Raw genomic sequence first — 18,340 nt, forward strand, 5'->3', positions numbered from 1 at the left:
ATAATAGTACCAAATATCATTCCATATCAGTACATAGACATCTTTTTCACTCTTTTTTAATGATCACTACATTGTGCCCACAGACTATAATTTAATCAGACTACTACTAATTGACATTTGTATTATTTCCTATACTGTTTTCTTTTTGCAAAAGTATGAAGTTGGGATAGATTCCTTAGGGGTGAAATTTTTAGGTCTAATGACACATATAATTATTTAAGATAATGCTGAGTCCACAAAATTCTAATCATTTGTACTCTGACTAGCAACATATGACAGTTCTGATTCTTTGTAACCTTACTCTCAAACTTTGGGAGTTTTGACAATCTGATAGCTGAGAAATTATATCTCTAGTTTTAACTAGTGTTTCTCTTATTACAAATGAGGATGATCATATTTTCATCTACTTAGCAGTTCATCTCTTTAGGGAACCACCCTTCCATTCTGAGTCCATTTGGTAGAGGAGAACCTCATCAGGTTAAGTAAATCGGTATATACTGTTCTTTTTGCTGCAATGATTGGTTCAGAGACAGTCACTCGGCATGTTTGGAGCCAACAATGTCAGGTCTAACTGCTGCGGGTCAAGAAGCAACAGTTAAAACTGGAAATGGAACAACTGACTAGTTCAAAATTGGAAAAAGAGTACAACAAGGCTGGATATTGTCACCCCATGAAATGCCGGGCTGGATGAATCACAAGTTGGAAACAAGATGGCCAAGAGAAATATCAACAACCTCAGATATGCAGATTATACCACTCTAATGGCAGAAAGTGAAGAGGAACTAAGAGCCTTTTTATGAGGGTAAACGAGGAGAGTGAAAAAGCTGGCTTGAAACTCAACATTAAAAAAAGAAGATCATGGCATCCATTCCCATCACTTCATGGCAAATACAAGAGGAAAAAGTGGGAAAAGTGACAGATTTTATTTCCTTGGACTCCAAAATCATTGTGGATGGTGACTGCAGCCACAAAATTAAAGATGTTTGGTCTCTGGAAGGAGAGCTATGACAAACCTAGACAGTATATTAACAAGCAGAGATACCACTTTGCTGACAAAGGTCAATACAGTCAGTTATGGATTTTCCAGTAGCCATGTATGGATGTGAAACTTGGATCATAAAGAAGGCTGAATGCTAAAGAATTGGTGCTTTCAAACTGTGGTGCTAGAAGAGACTCCTGAGAGTCCCTCGGACTGCAAGGAGATCAAGCCTGTCAATCCTAAAGGAAATCAACCCTGAATATTCATTGGAAGGACTGATGCTGAAGTTGAAGCTCTAATACTTTGGCCTCCTGATATGAAGAGCCAAATCATTGGAAAAGACATTGGTGCTGGGAAAGCAAAAGCAAAAGGAGAAGGTGGCAGCAGAGGATAAGATGGTTAAATAGCATTACCAATTCAATGGACATCAATTTGAGCAAACTCCAGGAGATAGTGGAGGACCCAGGAGCCTGGCATGCTGCAGTCCATGCGGTCACAAAGAGTCAGATATGACTTAGTGGCTGAACAACAACAGAACAAACATTGTGCTTTCTCTTGTGTTTGAGTAGATTGATTCCTATTTCCTTCACATTCTTGGTCACATGAGAACAAAATCACTACCCCCGCTTCTTGCATCATCAAAAAAATATGCAATAAACAAATTATTGTTAAATATTGCATTCCCCAGTACATTTGAACTGCATAGAAACCAAGCAATAATATAAAATATAGAACCTGACCAAAGCAAGGAGATAAATTAAAATTGTATCTGTGTATTTTTATTTAAATGATGAATCTCAGAGTGACTTAGAATACTATACCTTTTTCATAGGTATGTGATTATGAAATAACTATTTCAGTTAAATCTCTCCTGTGAAATCTAAAATAGAATACCCGGACATGTTTTAATTTACTTTTCAGTGATAATCATTTCAAAGAATACCAAATATCTACTTAATACAAAATGTATTTAAAAACAAAATATTACAAAATTCTTAATATATTTGTTGTAGATATTCACTTTTGTAGTTCTTACTTTTTATATTTATCGGTCATGTGAAAATAAAACAGTGGATGTGAAGTTTAGGCATTTGATTAAAAGTGAATTAAGCATTCTGGAAAACCTTTGCATTCAGTATAATTAACCTTATAGAAAAATATGAGTAAGCGTGAGCCACTCAATGTCTTAGCAACTCTTTTTCCACATGGCTGACACACACAATAAAAGCCCTAATTAGATACAAATGTACCCTCTGCTGCTGCTGCTGCTAAGTCTGACTCTGTGCGACCCCATAGATGGCAGCCCACCAGGCTCCCCTGTCCCTGGGATTCTCCAGGCAAGAACACTGGAGTGGGTTGCCATTTCCTTCTTCAATGCATGAAAGTGAAAAGTGAAAGTGAAGTCACTCAGCTGTGTCGGACCCTCAGCGACCCCATGGACCATAGCCTTCCAGGCTCCTCCATCCATGGGATTTTCCAGGCAAGAGTACTGGAGTGGGGTGCCATTGCCTTCTCCCAATAAACTAAATAAAAAACACACCAATAAGTATTCATTTTGCTGGCAGTTCTACTTAGTTTACTTTATATTTTGCTAATGTCATCTGTAGTGTAAAATATTAATATGACAAAAAATCACATATGAACAAATGGAATCTATTCTTTATACCAGTTACAATTTCCCTATTTGCTAATCCACCCTTGACCTACTTTGTGTTACAGAAACACATCATTATACGAGAATAGGTACTCTGCCTGCAACAAAATAATCACTCAACAGTTTAAGCTTCTATTCTTTTCTTTTTTTTTAATTTATTTTTTAACTTTACAATATTGTATTGGTTTTGTCATATATCAAAATGAATCCACCACAGGTATACATGTGTTCCTCATCCTGAGGAACACATCCTCTTCCCTCCTCCCTCCCCATTAAGCTTCTATTATTTTCATCACAGAATATGTCGGCCAATACAGGAGATGCAGGAATTGTAATTTCTATCCCTGGCTCAAGAAGACCCCCTGGAGAAGGAAATGCCAACCCACTCCAGTATTCTTGCTTGGAAAATCAATGGGCAGAGGGAGCTGGTGGACTATAGCCTATGGGGTCATAAAGACACAACTGAGTGACCAAACACACACATTCTCATCATCGAGAATATACACCATTTAACAAGTGTACTATCCACTTAAGTTTAAATTGCACATATCTATTAATAAGAGATTTTGAGCTTCCCTGGTGGTTTAGCAGGTAGGGAATCCACCTACAAAAGAGGAGACATAGAAAATGAGAGTTCAATCCCTGAGTTGAGAAGATTCACTGGAGAAGGAAATGTCAACTCACTCCAGTATTCTTGCCTTAAAAATCACATGAACAGAGGAGCCTGGCAGGCTACAGTCCATGGGGTCACAAAGAGTTAGACACAATTGAGTGATTAAGCACAAGAGATTCCCAGAACACAGAGCCAAGTGGCCAATTAAATTGATATAATAAAAATAATGCACTTTAAATGTGTGCATATTAATATCATTATTGTTAAACATCAGGAATTGAAAGTATCTGCTTCACTAAATAAATCTTTAACATGTATATGAATACAGATCATTTAATTCACTTTCACTAAACTTTCAAAAATTTCCAATGTCCTGCATAGTCATATTTCTAAACATAGATTATTTTTATGCCAACACTTTCAAAGCAGACCTTGTAAGAAAAAAAAAAACAAGTATATTAAGTTCAGCTTTCTTAGATACACTTCAGTGGTGCCTACTTCTGTTAAATCAAGTTTAATCACAAACTGTCTTGTACCTAGAAAAATGTACATGTATAAAATTTCTTCACTTCCCCTCCCTGATTTTAAAGATTGTAAATATTTTTTTTTTAACAAAAAGAAATAAAAGAATAGAACTTTGTCTCTGGGAGCTTATGGTCTATAGTGGAAGATTTCTATACTCAATGAGGACTGCTCTGGTAGAAATACCACAAGATATCATAAGAATAGAGGTGGTGAGAATATTATATAAGCTGACCTGAGTGGTACAGAGCAGAAGTTTCATTAGAAAAGATTGTGAGAAAAGAGAGAAATGATGGGAGTAGAAAATATCCCAAGCAAAGGACCTGGCATAGTACAGTTAGACAACAGTTCTGCAAGGTTGCAATGTGAAATGAAAGGGTAAGAGGACCAGTAAGAGATGAAGCAGAAAACAGAATATAAGATCACCAAGTGTATGCTAGGACTCTGTATGCTAAGCAATTTTGAATTCATCATACTAGATTTTAGACACAGGATGGCATACGGATCAGATCCTTGTAGCAGGTACATGGAAAACATGGATGAGAGACAGACTTATGAATTTGTAGTATTTTCTTTACATTGTTACTGCATAGTTGAAAGTGATTGATAATCTGTGTTAACTGATGGCAATCTTATATTGTTTTTATTAGGTATATTGGTTGTAAGTGTATCCATCTCTTTCTAGATTGATTTCCCTGAGGCAAACTGCCTCACTCATGTTTATTAGTAATGATGACTACCATTCAAATACTTGCATTCTGTTTTCTAGAAAATGTATTAAAGGACTTAAAAATGTCATTCCTTCTATGACTGTTCAAATTCCAGATCCACATAATATATAAGCATAACAATAAAATGGCTATCTTAGGCAATTAAGTTTTGGGGTGGTTTTTATACAGCGATAGTAAGAGAAGGAGGAATTTTCTCTGACGACTCCCTCAGAAATACTGAGGGAGAATCTATCTGTATACCAGTTACCAAATTTGACTGCTATATATATATAGCAGTCAAATTATATATATATATATATATATATATATTCATCTTAGTCCTGTATTTCTACCTATTCATCTCTCCGGTTCATCTAAGTAGCAAGTTTGTCAGAGGAGATGTTTAGTGACGGTGGCAGTTATGACCAGCGGAGTGTTATCTTGTCTTAGATTCCATTTTTCTCAGGAGAGGACTTATCTGATGGATAAAATTTTATGGACAGTGCAGTACAAAAGACACACTTTTATTATTCAAAAAAATAAAAGTGTGCTAGATAATTTCAAAATAAATTTCAGTATTGTAGCTTATAGGTTGGCTAAGTCTTGTCACAACTAGGCCTCAACCTGTATGTCTACAGCAGACAACCCTTTATAACAAGCAGAACTCAAAGTGTATACTGGGGCAAACACAATAGAGTTCTATTTCAGATTTGTGTCACTATTGCGCTGGATAAATATATCCAAGGGGTGGTTCTCTTCCATGTGCTCATTCAGGAACCCAGATTGCCAGAGGCTCTTTAATTTTCAACCCACGCCTCTCAAGCTGGAAGCAGAGAAGACTATGGGGAAGAAATTCAAGGGAGGATTTTGCACCAGACATGGGTCTGAAAGTAGCTCACGTGACTTTTGGTCGCACTCCACTGGTTAGAACTCAGTAATGTGAGCACAGGTAACTCCAAAGGAAACGCTAGTATGTCGGGTACCCAGAAAGAAGCAACGAACTTAGATTTTGATGAGCAGCAGTTTGTCAAGAACACAAATTAATTTCAGTATATTTACTAATTGTGACTTGAGAAAATTAAAATAGAACTCAAGTGCCATGTGGCAATTCTTCTGGTGTTTTCTTTCTTGTATTTGCTCTGTAATAACCTTGGTTAAAAATCCAACCATACCCTTTTTGGGATCTAAAACTGAGAACATTTCTCTAATAAGAGCTTCTCTCTTTTACAGCATAGAAAGATAATTCAAAATGTGACAGCAATAAAGAAAAGCAAAGATACTCTAGACCTGAGTGGCCATTCTCTGGTTGACTAGTTAGCTAAAGGATTACACTGACATGATATTCAATCTCTATCTTTCTCCACTGAATTCTCTTTGCAGACTGGAAAAAATTCTCTGCATATTTCTTATCTGTCCTTGTGCAGTATCCAAACTCTTTACCACCATTTTCAGCTGAATGTTACATGTGACCATGATGTGCACAGAGCATATCCAGATTAGGTTAAACACACATACACACACGAAATGAAAAACAAGAAAACAAACAAAAAAACAGGAATTTCCAAATTCTGACCCACGGCAAAGTAAAACAATCTAGTCACTTCTTTCAAAAGTTATATTATTTCAGTTTTTTTGTATTAATGGTAAATTCTATTCTTTTAAACGATATGCATTTAAGGTACATTCTAAATATGGCAAATAAAAATTTATAGATGTTATGATATCCTCCCAAAGCTCTGAAATATTATTGTCCTTTGAAAGCCAAACTTTGAAAACTAGTAACATATAAAAAGCAATTACCAAAAGGACCTTTCCCCGAGTAAGCTTGTGTGCCTGCCTCATTTTTAGCATCATTCACTTAGTTTTCTGTTGAGGTTAATTAATGGTTAATTGAAGTTCAAATTTTAAAACCGTCATCCAGAATATCACAGACAAGAAAAACATAATTTTCATATTCACATCTTTTTAATAACATTGTTTTCATCCTGTCATAAGACAATATTGATATTTAACGAGAGAAACACTAAATTACATTGCTTTGTAAAAATTAAAAAAATATTGCTGCTATAGTTTCCTTCCAAAAGATATAAATGTATTATTTCAATAACTCTTAAATCAGAGTTTTTTAAAATAAAATTCTGTAGTTTTCAAATACTCTATATACAGGATTTATTTTGAATGGGACTATCTCTTAAATTGATGTCAAAGACATCTATTAAAGCTAGAAATAGTAGAAAATCTCCTTTGGTTTGAGAATATTTTAAGCACTTTTACCTTTGAGTAAAAATAACTACATATTAAATAAAAGTCACATTTTAAATGTCTGAATAATATTAAATTCTTTGCAGCAAAATTAAAATCTGAGGCAAAGACAAAAATTATCTTCAGTTTAAAAATTAGCTAAATTCAGAGTTTCCAATGCATATTTTAATAATACAATGTTGCAACTTTAACGAGGACTGCATTTGCCTTTAAGTCCATGATAGTGAAAGCTTAATATTAAAAAAAAAAAAAAAAAAACTTTTGTCTAGCAAAAGTGATTTGAAGATGTTTTGCTCCATGCATGTGAACTCAGCAGGTGATTCTTGCCTATCTTTGATGTCAAACAGCACAAAACTTCAGTGAGTAGTAGCTTCAGAAATGCAATAGACATAGCTGAGTCTTCATATGAAGCTCATGCTTGAACTACATCAGAAGAACTGACATCTATTATGGTGAGCAAAGACAAGTGTTTGAAAAGAGATTCAAACAGAAGTGTCAGAATTTACAGTGCATAGTTTTATATAAGTTGATTTTAACCAAGCATATCTCTATGAACTCTGCAGGATAGAAAGGAAATTTCAAAAGGCAGAGAAATTGTTGTCATCTAAGGGCATGGAATGTTTTAATAGCTTAAGGAAGAACATTTCTGAAAGGTGATGTGGTGATCCATTTACTTTGACTGAGTAATAAAGCTTGTCATTGTGATAGTGCAGTTTTTAACCCTTAGAACAATAGGAATGTATGTGAACCAGAGAGCAGAAAAGGACGCTTGAAAACTCGCAAGAAACTTACACAGACCATTTTAAAGTTTTAGTCTCTAGTTACAGAGACTTACTGTAAGTTTTCTGAATATCATCTAGCCACTAAAGAAAAAGCAAACAAGAAACAACAAACAAACAAAAATCCTTTTTAGACAGAGTGTGTCATAGTGACCTTAACAAAAATAAGGCAGAGAAAATTCAGTGGTGTTTCTAAATTGGTGCTGTTCAAAAGAAAACAAACATTAGCACTGTTTGTTATGTTTCTTCATGTGTGGCTACTTTATAGCCAACAATGCAGAGGCTCTGGGCATGGTATTAAAAAAAAGTCCCTGTTTGTGAGTCTGAGTGTACATGTGCTGTGTGTTTTGGGGTGGGGTAGAGATGAATGCTTGAGACCTCAACTGGAGAGAGGTTTTTTTGAAACTGTGTCCTAAGGGCTTAATCACAGCACTCTTCCTAAAACTCTCCCTAAGGGGTCTGGCGTCACAAAAGAACTTAATTGTTTTTCTAGCCATGCTTTCTATCCCGCACCCAGATTTAAACAGAAGCAAAACTCCTTGGCTTAAGCACAGAAATGCAATTTCTATGCAGCAATTTCCAGTTTGTAATCAACATTTAGCAGTATGAGATCTACCTCTTCTTAACCTACAATTAGCACAATTAATGCACCGCATGCCAAACCACTTGTTTAGTTATTATATTCTAATGTTTGCTTTTAACAACAAATTTCCCTCCCTAGATTAGCTGCTGAAGCCTCCCACTAGGACAGTCTGGCTAGTCACGTTCAAATTTGTCACTCCCTTGAGCACCACATCTCAGTTCTTTTAGATTTAATTACTGAATTTATTACATTGCTTTTAAACAAATACTTTCTCCTTCTAAAGGGAAAGAGTAGCGTATGGCACATGTGGCCTTGTGGTAGGGGGCTTAGTTATGGACATAACCAACATGTAACCCATATTCCTTTCTTCCCCACATTATTGTAAAATGAATCTAATGCAAATTAAACCTCAGTAAATTTAATAAGTGTTCATTAAGCATATACTTTCTAAAAGCATGGGTGTAGTGTTGTGGGGAACAACAAAAATGATATAATAATAGTGCAATAACCACCATTCATTGAACAACTATTGAAGTTGGTCATTTCATCCAGTTAGTATCTATTTATTTCCTTCATAGGATTTATGAAATAGAGTAATTTTTTCACCTGTTTAATGTCTCTCTCCCTCTCTCACGTATAAATTTAAAGAAGATAGTTTGGCAGATGCAAACTGTTATATATGGGATGGATAAACAATAAGGACCTACTGTACTTCCCTACCAAATACAGGAAACTGTTTTGGTGTCCGGTGATAAATCATAATGAAAAACAATATGAAAACTAATGTGTGTATATGTATATATGTACATATATATATGTAAAACTGAATTACTGCTGTTCAGCAGAAATCAACACAACACTGTAAATCAATTATGGTCTTCCCTGGTGGCTCAGTGGTAAAAAATCTGCCTGCAATGCAAAAGATGTGGGTTTGATCCCTGGGTTGAGATCACCTGGAGAAAGAAATAGCAACCCACTCCAGTATTCTTGCCTGGGAAATTCCAGGAACAAAGGAGTCTGGCAGGCTGCAGTCTATAGGGCTGCAACAGAGTCGGATGCAACTGAATGACTGAATAACAACAAATCAACTATACTTCAATAAAATAAAATTTTTTAAAAAGGTAGGGATCTTACATGTCCTCATGAATAGTCTATCTCTAATACCAAGCAGAATGCCCAATCCATAGTGGTTGGCCAGTAACATTCTATAGAATAAGTGTGATAAGTGTTTTGTATACGTTATCTTATCCAATTTTCAAAGTCCATTTACTTTTGTGGTTTTACAGATGTGGAAAGTAAGCCTTGGATGGGTCAAGAGTGTTGGAGGAATAATTCAAACATAGGTCTGCTTGATTCACAATGTTGTGATTCAGAGAGTTCATTCTAGGTTTCTCTTGCTGGAAGATAGTTTGAATGAATGATGCCAGAAATGTACAATAGGGAGAGATTTATATAAATAAATCATAGATAATAGACCACAAATTGCTACATCAGAAGTGCAAATATCTATGACTAGGAGAAGGTTAATTTTAACTATTGCACAATTACACTCATCTCACATGCTAGGAAATTAATGCTCAAAATTCTCCAAGCCAGGCTTCAAAAATACGTGAACCATGAACTTCCAGATGTTCAAGCTGGTTTTAGAAAAGGCAGAGGAACCAGAGATCAAATTGACAACATCTGCTGGATCATCGAAAAAACAAGAGAGTTCCAGAAAAACATCTATTTCTGCTTTACTGACTATGCCAAAGCCTTTGACTGTGGGGTTCACAATAACCCTGGAAAATTCTGAAAGAGATGGGAATACCAGACCACCTGACCCCCTTCTTGAGAAATTGGTATACGGGTCAGGAAGGAACAGTTAGAACTGGACATGGAACAACAGACTGGTTCCAAATAGGAAAAGGACTATATAAAGGCTGTATATTGTCACCCTGCTTATTTAACTTATATGCAGAGTACATCATGAGAAACGCTGGGCTGGATAAAGCACAAGCTGGAATCAAGATTGCTGGGAGAAATATCAAAAACCTCAGATATGCACATGATACATCCTTATGACAGAAAGTGAAGAAGAACTAAAGAGCCTCTTGATGAAAGTGAAAGAGGAGAGTGAAAAAGTTGGCTTAAAGCTTAACATTCAGAAAACAAAGATCATGGCATCTGGTCCCATCACTTCATGGCAAATAAATGGGGAAACAGTGGCAGACTTTATTTTTTGCGGCTCTAAAATCACTACATCCCTGAAATTAAAAGATGCTTGCTCCTTGGAAGAAAAGTTATGACCAACCTAGACAGCATATTAAAAAGCAGAGACATTACTTTGTCAACAAAGGTCTGTCTAGTTAAGGCTATAGTTTTTCCAGTAGTCATTTATGGATGTGAGAGTTGGACCATAAAGAAAGCTGAGCACTGAAGAATTGATGCTTTTGAATTGTGGTGTTGGAGAAGCCTCTTGAGAGTCCCTTGGACTACAAGGAGATCCAGCCAGTCCATCCTAAAGGAGATCAGTCCTGGGTGTTCATTGGAAGGACTAATGTTGAATCTGAAACTCCAATACTTTAGCCATCTGATGAGAAGAACTGACTCATTTGAAAAGACCCCGATGCTGGGAAAGATTGAAGGTGGGAGGAGAAGGGGACAACAGAGGATGAGATAGTTGGATGGCATCACTGACTCAACGGGCATGAGTTTGAGTAAACTCTAGGAGTTGGTGGTGGACAAGGAGGCCTGGCGTGTTGCAGTCCATGGGGTCGCTAAGAGTTGGACATGACTGAGCAACTAAACTGAACTGAATTTTACCTAAAAGATGGGAATCTAAATAAGCTTTCTAGAAAAGCCTAACTGATTTCACTTATTTTTATATGGTTTTCCCATTTGGTTCTTTTCAAATAATTTATATCTACTGCAGAACTTTCTAAATTTAATTCACTGTAGACATAGCTTTTGAGGAGGACATGGCAACCCATGCCAGTGGTCTTGCCTGGAGAATCACATGGACAGAGGAGCCTGGTGGGCTACAGTACACAGGGTCTTACAGAGTCAGACACTACTGAAGTAACTTTGCATGCATGCAGACGTAGCTTTTATGTACTGAACAGTATTTTGACTACTAATTTAAAATCACATATGAGTTTTCTCAGATTCAGTCTTTGTGGTATGTCTTTTCTTTTGTGAATTGTATTTTTGCATTATATCCTGGCTACTGTAAGATTATGCTTTGGACATTCTGGATTTGATTATACTCCCCTAAATATAGATATTTTTGTCCTTTTTTCTTCTTTTTTTTTTTTTTTTTTTTTGCAGCTTACTTGGTTGCACTGAAATTGTTAACTCAGTCTCTTGGGCAGCAGTTCAAATATCAGTTCTATTCCTTCCAATTTAGCTTGGATTGCTTGATTCTATCCAGTGAATAAACTGGGTTCAGTGAGAGGTCTTGGCAGTACCTACACAGACAATCTGGGTTTCTTCTCTGGCTCTTTCTTTTCCTGGATTCTTCTTCACTTTTAACTGCCTGTGGTTGCCACAAATTCTTTATTCTAGTTCTTTAAAACACAACAATTGTGGGTTTTCTATCAGAATTTTAGCACCTCCACAGTACACACTAGAACCCGTTCTCTGGCTGGAAGTCATAAATATAAAAATCTCCCTGGGTGCTATCCCCTCCCCACTACATGTCAGTCCGTCAGATATTTCCTGCTTTTGGTTGCTCTCAATGCCTTCGGGTAATTATGTTTGTTTTGTTTTGTTTTTAATATTGTGTCCAAAATTTATAGTTGTTATCTATAAAAGGGTTGGCTTGAGAGCTTGCTTGGCCTTCATAGCACACAGAACTTCTCTGAGAAGTAACCTTTAAATGACCTTGAGTACTTTTGTCATGAACAAGAAATGGAACTGGGAAGGAATGCAAAAGTAGACATTTATACCAAAGGAACTGCGTGTACAATGGTTGTGAGAATAAAAGCATGTTTTGACTTTGCTGCACTGTGAGTGGTTAGTGTATGTGTTTGGCTATTTATTTGTCTATATGGGAGAACATGAGTATTGGGTGAGTTAGATAGAAAAGGGAAATTGAACTTCCCTGCTGCTGCTGCTGCTAAGTCGATTCAGTTGTGTCCGACTCTGTGCGACCCCACAGACGGCAGCTCACCAGGTTCCCCCGTCCCTGGGATTCTCCAGGCAAGAACACTGGAGTAGGTTGCCATTTCCTTCTCCGGTGCATAAAAGTGAAAAGTGAAAGTGAAGTCGCTCAGTTGTGTCCGACTCTTAGCGACCCCATGGACTGCAGCCTACCAGGCTCCTCAGTCCATGGGATTTTCCAGGCAAGAGTACTGGAGTGGGGTGCCATTGCCTTCTCCATGAACTTCTCTAGAGGTCCACTTGTTAAGACTTCACACTTCCATTGCAGGGGGCACTGGTTTGATCCCTAGTCTGGGAACTAAGATACTGTATGTCACAGCCAAAAAAAAAAAGGGAAGGCTGAGAAACCACATTTTAGAACGACAAGTGGAGGGTTTGACTCTGATCTTCTGCTAGTGGAAAGCCATAGAAGAGTTTGGGGCACAATAGAAAGATGAGTACATGTCTTAAGTAATTAATACAGAGGATGATTCCAGTGGAGAGGATGAAAATAATGGCAATGACTATCGCCAAGGAATCCTTCTAGGTTTCCTAGAAGGAAACCTAGGTTTCCAGAGAAAAGGCAAAAATGGAGGCAGTTGCAGCATAAAGCCATCTGAATTGAGCTAACATAAATTTCAGGATATTTTTTTCATACATATCCTATGTAATAGTTTAGACGACACCTAAAATAAAATCTTGTCAACATGGGGATCTAATTGTTAGAATATTTTGATTGATATTAAATTGGCTATAAAATAATTTATGAATTGTGATTTCAACTTGTAACTGAAAATCATTAGACTCTTTTGCATATTTAAACATAAATATACTTAGTTGTCAATTAATTCGGAGAACGCAATGGCACCCCACTCCAGTACTCTTGCCTGGAAAATCCCATTGATGGAGGAGCCTGGTAGGCTATAGTCCATGGGGTCGCGAAGAGTTGGACACAACTGAGCGACTTCCCTTTCACTTTTCACTTTTATGCACTGGAAAAGGAAATGGCAACCCACTCCAGTGTTCTTGCCTGGAGAATCCCAGGGATGGGGGAGCCTGGTGGGCTGCCATCTATGGGGTCGCACAGAGTTGGACACGACTGAAGCGACTTAGCAGCAGCAGCAGTCAATTAATTAACATTAGACTGGGGGGGTGAGGGAAGAAACTGACATTTATAAGTTGTTTACCACATTCCAGGCACATTATCACCTTCAGTGCCCCTGGAAACTCCTAAGAAATAGTGATTTATATTTCCATTTTACAGATGGGGAAGTAAGCTCAGAAGTTGAATGTAACCTTTCCAAGTTCACACAACTATTAAATAGAAAATATATTATTTAACACCAGGCCTATCTAATTCTAGTGTTTACTCCATTTTCAACATATCACTACTTTTAAAAGTGAAAGTGAATGTAGCAGATAAGCCATAACTCTATTTTTAGAAGAACTTCCATATTTCCTCTTAACTCTCCTCTGATGAATTATACAGATACTATTTCAAAAAGATTTTGATGCTTTGGAATTACAACAAAAATAGACAGGTCTTAGGAAACAGTTGTTCAGTTTTTCTAAATTCTTAGTGGACTAAAATGTGATGTGACAAACATCTTGATTAATAGTAAAACTTCATGACATTAAATAATCTTTGTTCAAGTAACCAGTTGACTTGATTCTTTCATGAGTTAACAGGGATAACTAGGGCTCCACTGGAGAAATAATAGCAATTTTTTTAGGATGAGTGTTTTTAAGGTTGTATTTCCACATGGAGAAAGCATAAAGTTATAAATCATTCAGTCCCTCATAAAGCCTTCAAACATTACATGTACCTAAATGATCTTTGAAGACAAATCCCCCAAATAAAATTATGCCCCCTTGTCATGACTTAAATATTTAACTGCTCATCCTTTTTCTGGCTGAGACTTTCATAGACCACTGGCTGTATTTAAGGGGAGGTGGTAAGCTAGAGAAATAGATAGCCCATTGATTCTCTACAATAGAAGATGTGAGGAACATGGGAAGAATGTCACCTGTTCTTATTTCAAAATTGACTGAATCCAGTAGATGGTGGATTTGCTGTAAAAGGCCTTTCTTCTCAAATTTTGGCTTGCTCTAAATTATGTTTTCCAATGAAAACTAAAACTGGAAACACTGGCCATTTTCTTGTGGAGATTCATTATGACTAACTACATTAGTTGAGAAAGAAATAATATCAAGTAATTCAGACATTAGTTATTCCTAGTATTAATAGCAAACACAATCCATTAAAATTAGTCTCAGGAGAATGATGGAGGTGGGGATATAGTGTAAGTGATTATAAAACAGCACATTGTATAGTGCTAATTGAGGAAATATTTGTGCGGGGGAGAGTTTGATGTGGGCCCTGGACACCCAAGAAGAGAGAATCATTTAAGTTGGAAAGATAGGTCTAAAACTGAGCCTAACCTCTAGCTGATGACTGATTTCTATCTTTATCCTCAAATGTTCTTCTGTATCAATAAGTATTTCTATGGGCAATTTTATTTCAGGAACTAAGCTCTGCAGATCAACCTGGGAGCAGGGTCAAAATCTTGGAAGAAAAAAAAAAAACAACACTGGAGATTTCACACTTACTATTATAAATATAAATATCTGTCTTCACAGTTTCAGAAAAGTCCCTCTAGGCACCTGGGAGTAAGACCTTGTCAACGTTCCAGTTTCAACAAAACTTAGATAAATTAAATAAATTTGTGAAGGTTGTTCTCCAGGTTTGCAGAAAATTATATATTGAATCAAACATGCCAAGTTTTTGTTTTGTTTTGTTTTGTTTAAGTTGGCCTTTTATTTTAAGAAAAGCTAGTAAATTTTTACTTGTAGCCATTCTGGTGGGTTAATTTTATAGAAATAAATATACAATTCAAGCATCCTATATTCAGAAAGAAATATTTGTGGATATTAAAGTACTAAGCTTGTCCTGAAGCTGTATGACTTTCTCTTTCTGTCTTAATCATGTGCTTAATACTTGGATCAACAAATGCAAACATCTGTATGCTCTCCAACCATGCTCCAGTGAGACAAGCCCTCTGCACTATAATTTGGCCCCACAGCTATATCACCTTCACAATGACTTCACCAACTTAATCTGCCAATAACTCATACCTTGACCATAACAGAGTCAAAAAATAGATTAACCAATTTAATGACCACAAGAATACTTTACTGTCACTTTTTTTGGGTGAACAAGCACTCAGGGAAATTAGATGAACTGTCCAAAACCACACAAGAGGAACATGTACACATGCAACCGTATGTAAGTTTAACTTCAGAACCCCTGCTCTTTCTATCACATACCACTCCCTGAGGTATAAACAAACAGATCCTCTAAAAAGTAGAATGAGCATATCTTTCATTTATATAATGTATAGGTAATAAGTAGGTAGAAAGATAAACAAATTTTATATATAATTTATGTTTATAACATATATAAAAACTCTTACTATTATTTAGACTCAGTATCAAATGAGACCACTCAAAGTGAGTGGTCACTAGAGCACTGAAGGGTTCTAGAGCAGAGAAGGTAAAGAGACGTCACATGGCCCCAAGCATGAGACAACCCAGAGGGAGGGTACGGGGAGGGAGGAGGGAGGGGGGTTCAGGATGAGGAACACGTGTATACCTGCGGTGGATTCATGTTGATGTTGGCAAAACCAGTACAATATTGTAATTAACCTCCAATTAAAATAAATAAATTTATATTAAAAAAAGAGACGTTACATGGGTCTCAAAGAGTCGGACACGACTGAGTGACTTAATTGAACTTATTCATAAAAAAATGACTTTATAATATGAAATGCATATTTACAACAAGCCAATATACTCCTTCCAAAATTTTGTGAAATAATGACTAAAAACATTCTCACATAGTAGAGTAATGGCCTGAAACTTTATTTAGTTTCCCCAAATAAATCTTAAACAGATCTCAATATATAAAGCAGACATGAGTCAAGTCTCTGTGGTTAAAATGTGAAATGCTGAATACCTCTACGGGACTTCAGGCCCATCTGAGTTATTGATGGGAAATCTTGAGATAGAACACATAAAGAGTTTTTGAACAAATACCAAATAAGTCTTTTTCATGATATCAAGGAGATGAAACTACTTTTAAAAGACAGAAAGAAAGGTCAAGTTAGAAATAAAAGTTACTTGATAGTGGATTAAAACTTATTTTTAATTATTACTTTAAATTTTCCAAAAGCAGTTTAACAAAATTTTTTAAATATATGCCTGGGTATTAATTACAGATTTAATCTAGTTAGGCTGCCCTTAGCACTACACTTAAATCTGCCTATGACAATCAATAATACTCTTATATGTAAAGAGAATCTGTGCAATGCATTTAGCATTCAACCAACTGGAAAAGGGCCTTGATTTAAAAACTTGAAAGTCAAGTATGTTCTCTATCAAAATTACAAACTACTGTTCTGATGTATCATTGGGTCATTTCACCAGCAGTAGACCACAGATACAAGCTTTATTAAAAAATGGTGGCATGCTCTAAATGTCCATTAATGTATATTTAATTATAATGGAATATCTATAAATGTCCATGTGACATCTGCATGAAGATCAAAACAATTAATTATAATCAGCATTAACTAAATGGATAGACGATTAGAAAGAAAAGAATGTCCAAAAGAAAAAAAATATACATGTAGAAAATTTGAATATGAGTGATAATAGTGTGTTTATCTTTTAAAAAAACAATTTTGATTTTATATGCATTTGATTTATAAATAACTTTAAAAGTGTATATTTTTATCACTTGCCAAAAAATCCAACTCACTGAAGTACATGAAGAAAGAATATACATTCATTTATTTGTTTATTGACTCAGCAAATATTTACTCAATGTTACCAGACATTATAATAGTAAAATATGCTACCTAGTTATAAGTTGTTCATAGTTGACAGTTTAGAGAGGCACACAAATTTTGTAATCATAATTCAATGTAATAGGAACTATTATTATATAGTTACATACAAAAAAGAGAGAATAGTAAGTTCTATAGGACAGAAGGTTGATTAGCAAAATTGTGAGAAATATAGAAACATAAAGCCAAGCTAACTAATTTGGACTTACAAACTCTGAGAAGACAAAGGAGTTCAAAGCAAGTGAGTAATACAAATGGTTTTACATTTTTAAAACCATGGTATATACAGATAGTAAACATAAGCATGACTGCTATGTTTACAGTAAATATTAGTGAATATCAGAAGAGAATCAGATTTAAAGACAGAAAGCTACCAAACCGAGAAGATGAGGTCTTCAGTTAAGTCAGCAGCAAGGAAGCACAATGGTCTTCCCAGTTGGCTCCACAGTATGCCTGCCAATGCACAGACTGGGTTCGATCCTTGGATGGGGAAGATCCCCTGGAGAAGGAAATGGCAACCCACTCCAGTATTCTTGCCTGGGAAATCCCATGGACAGAGGAGCCTGGTGGGCTGAACCCCAGTCCATGGGGTCACAGAGAGTTAGACAGGCCTTAGCAACTAAACCACAGCAACAAACATAAACATGAATGTTCTGCTTACAGTAAATATCAGTGAATATCAGAAGAGAATCAGAGTTAAAGATAACAGTTTACAGAAAGCTACTAAAGCCCAGAAGATGAGGTCCTCAGTTAAGCCAGCAACTGGGAAGCTCAAAAGAAGGTGAGAAGCTCCAAGGTAAAGTGACTTGAGGTTGGGGATGGGGAGGGAGAGGAAAGGATTCAGATTATAGGGTGACTCATGTTTTTGACTTGGTTATTTGTTAGATTGTGGTACATTTACTAAAATAAGAAATACAGGAACAGAAATGTCTAAGGAGAAATAATGAGTTCAGTTTTGGACATTTGAAATTGATGTGCCTCCAAGACGTACATGAAATGAGCTCATACATCAGTTGCATATATAATTGAGGGGCTCAGAGGAAAAGAGCAGAATCAGAAGTTTTGCACTAAAGACATTATGTCCATGCTTTGCAATGTTTGATTCGTAGACACATATATTATGCCACCATAGAGAAAGTTTAAAGAAGCACCTGTGGCAAGTTTCATAGGTGTAGCAGAGAAATTCCAACGTGGCAATCAGAAATTTGG

This window comes from Bos indicus x Bos taurus, chromosome 4 (genome assembly GCF_003369695.1).
Source record: "Bos indicus x Bos taurus breed Angus x Brahman F1 hybrid chromosome 4, Bos_hybrid_MaternalHap_v2.0, whole genome shotgun sequence".
Taxonomy (NCBI): Eukaryota; Metazoa; Chordata; class Mammalia; order Artiodactyla; family Bovidae; genus Bos; species Bos indicus x Bos taurus.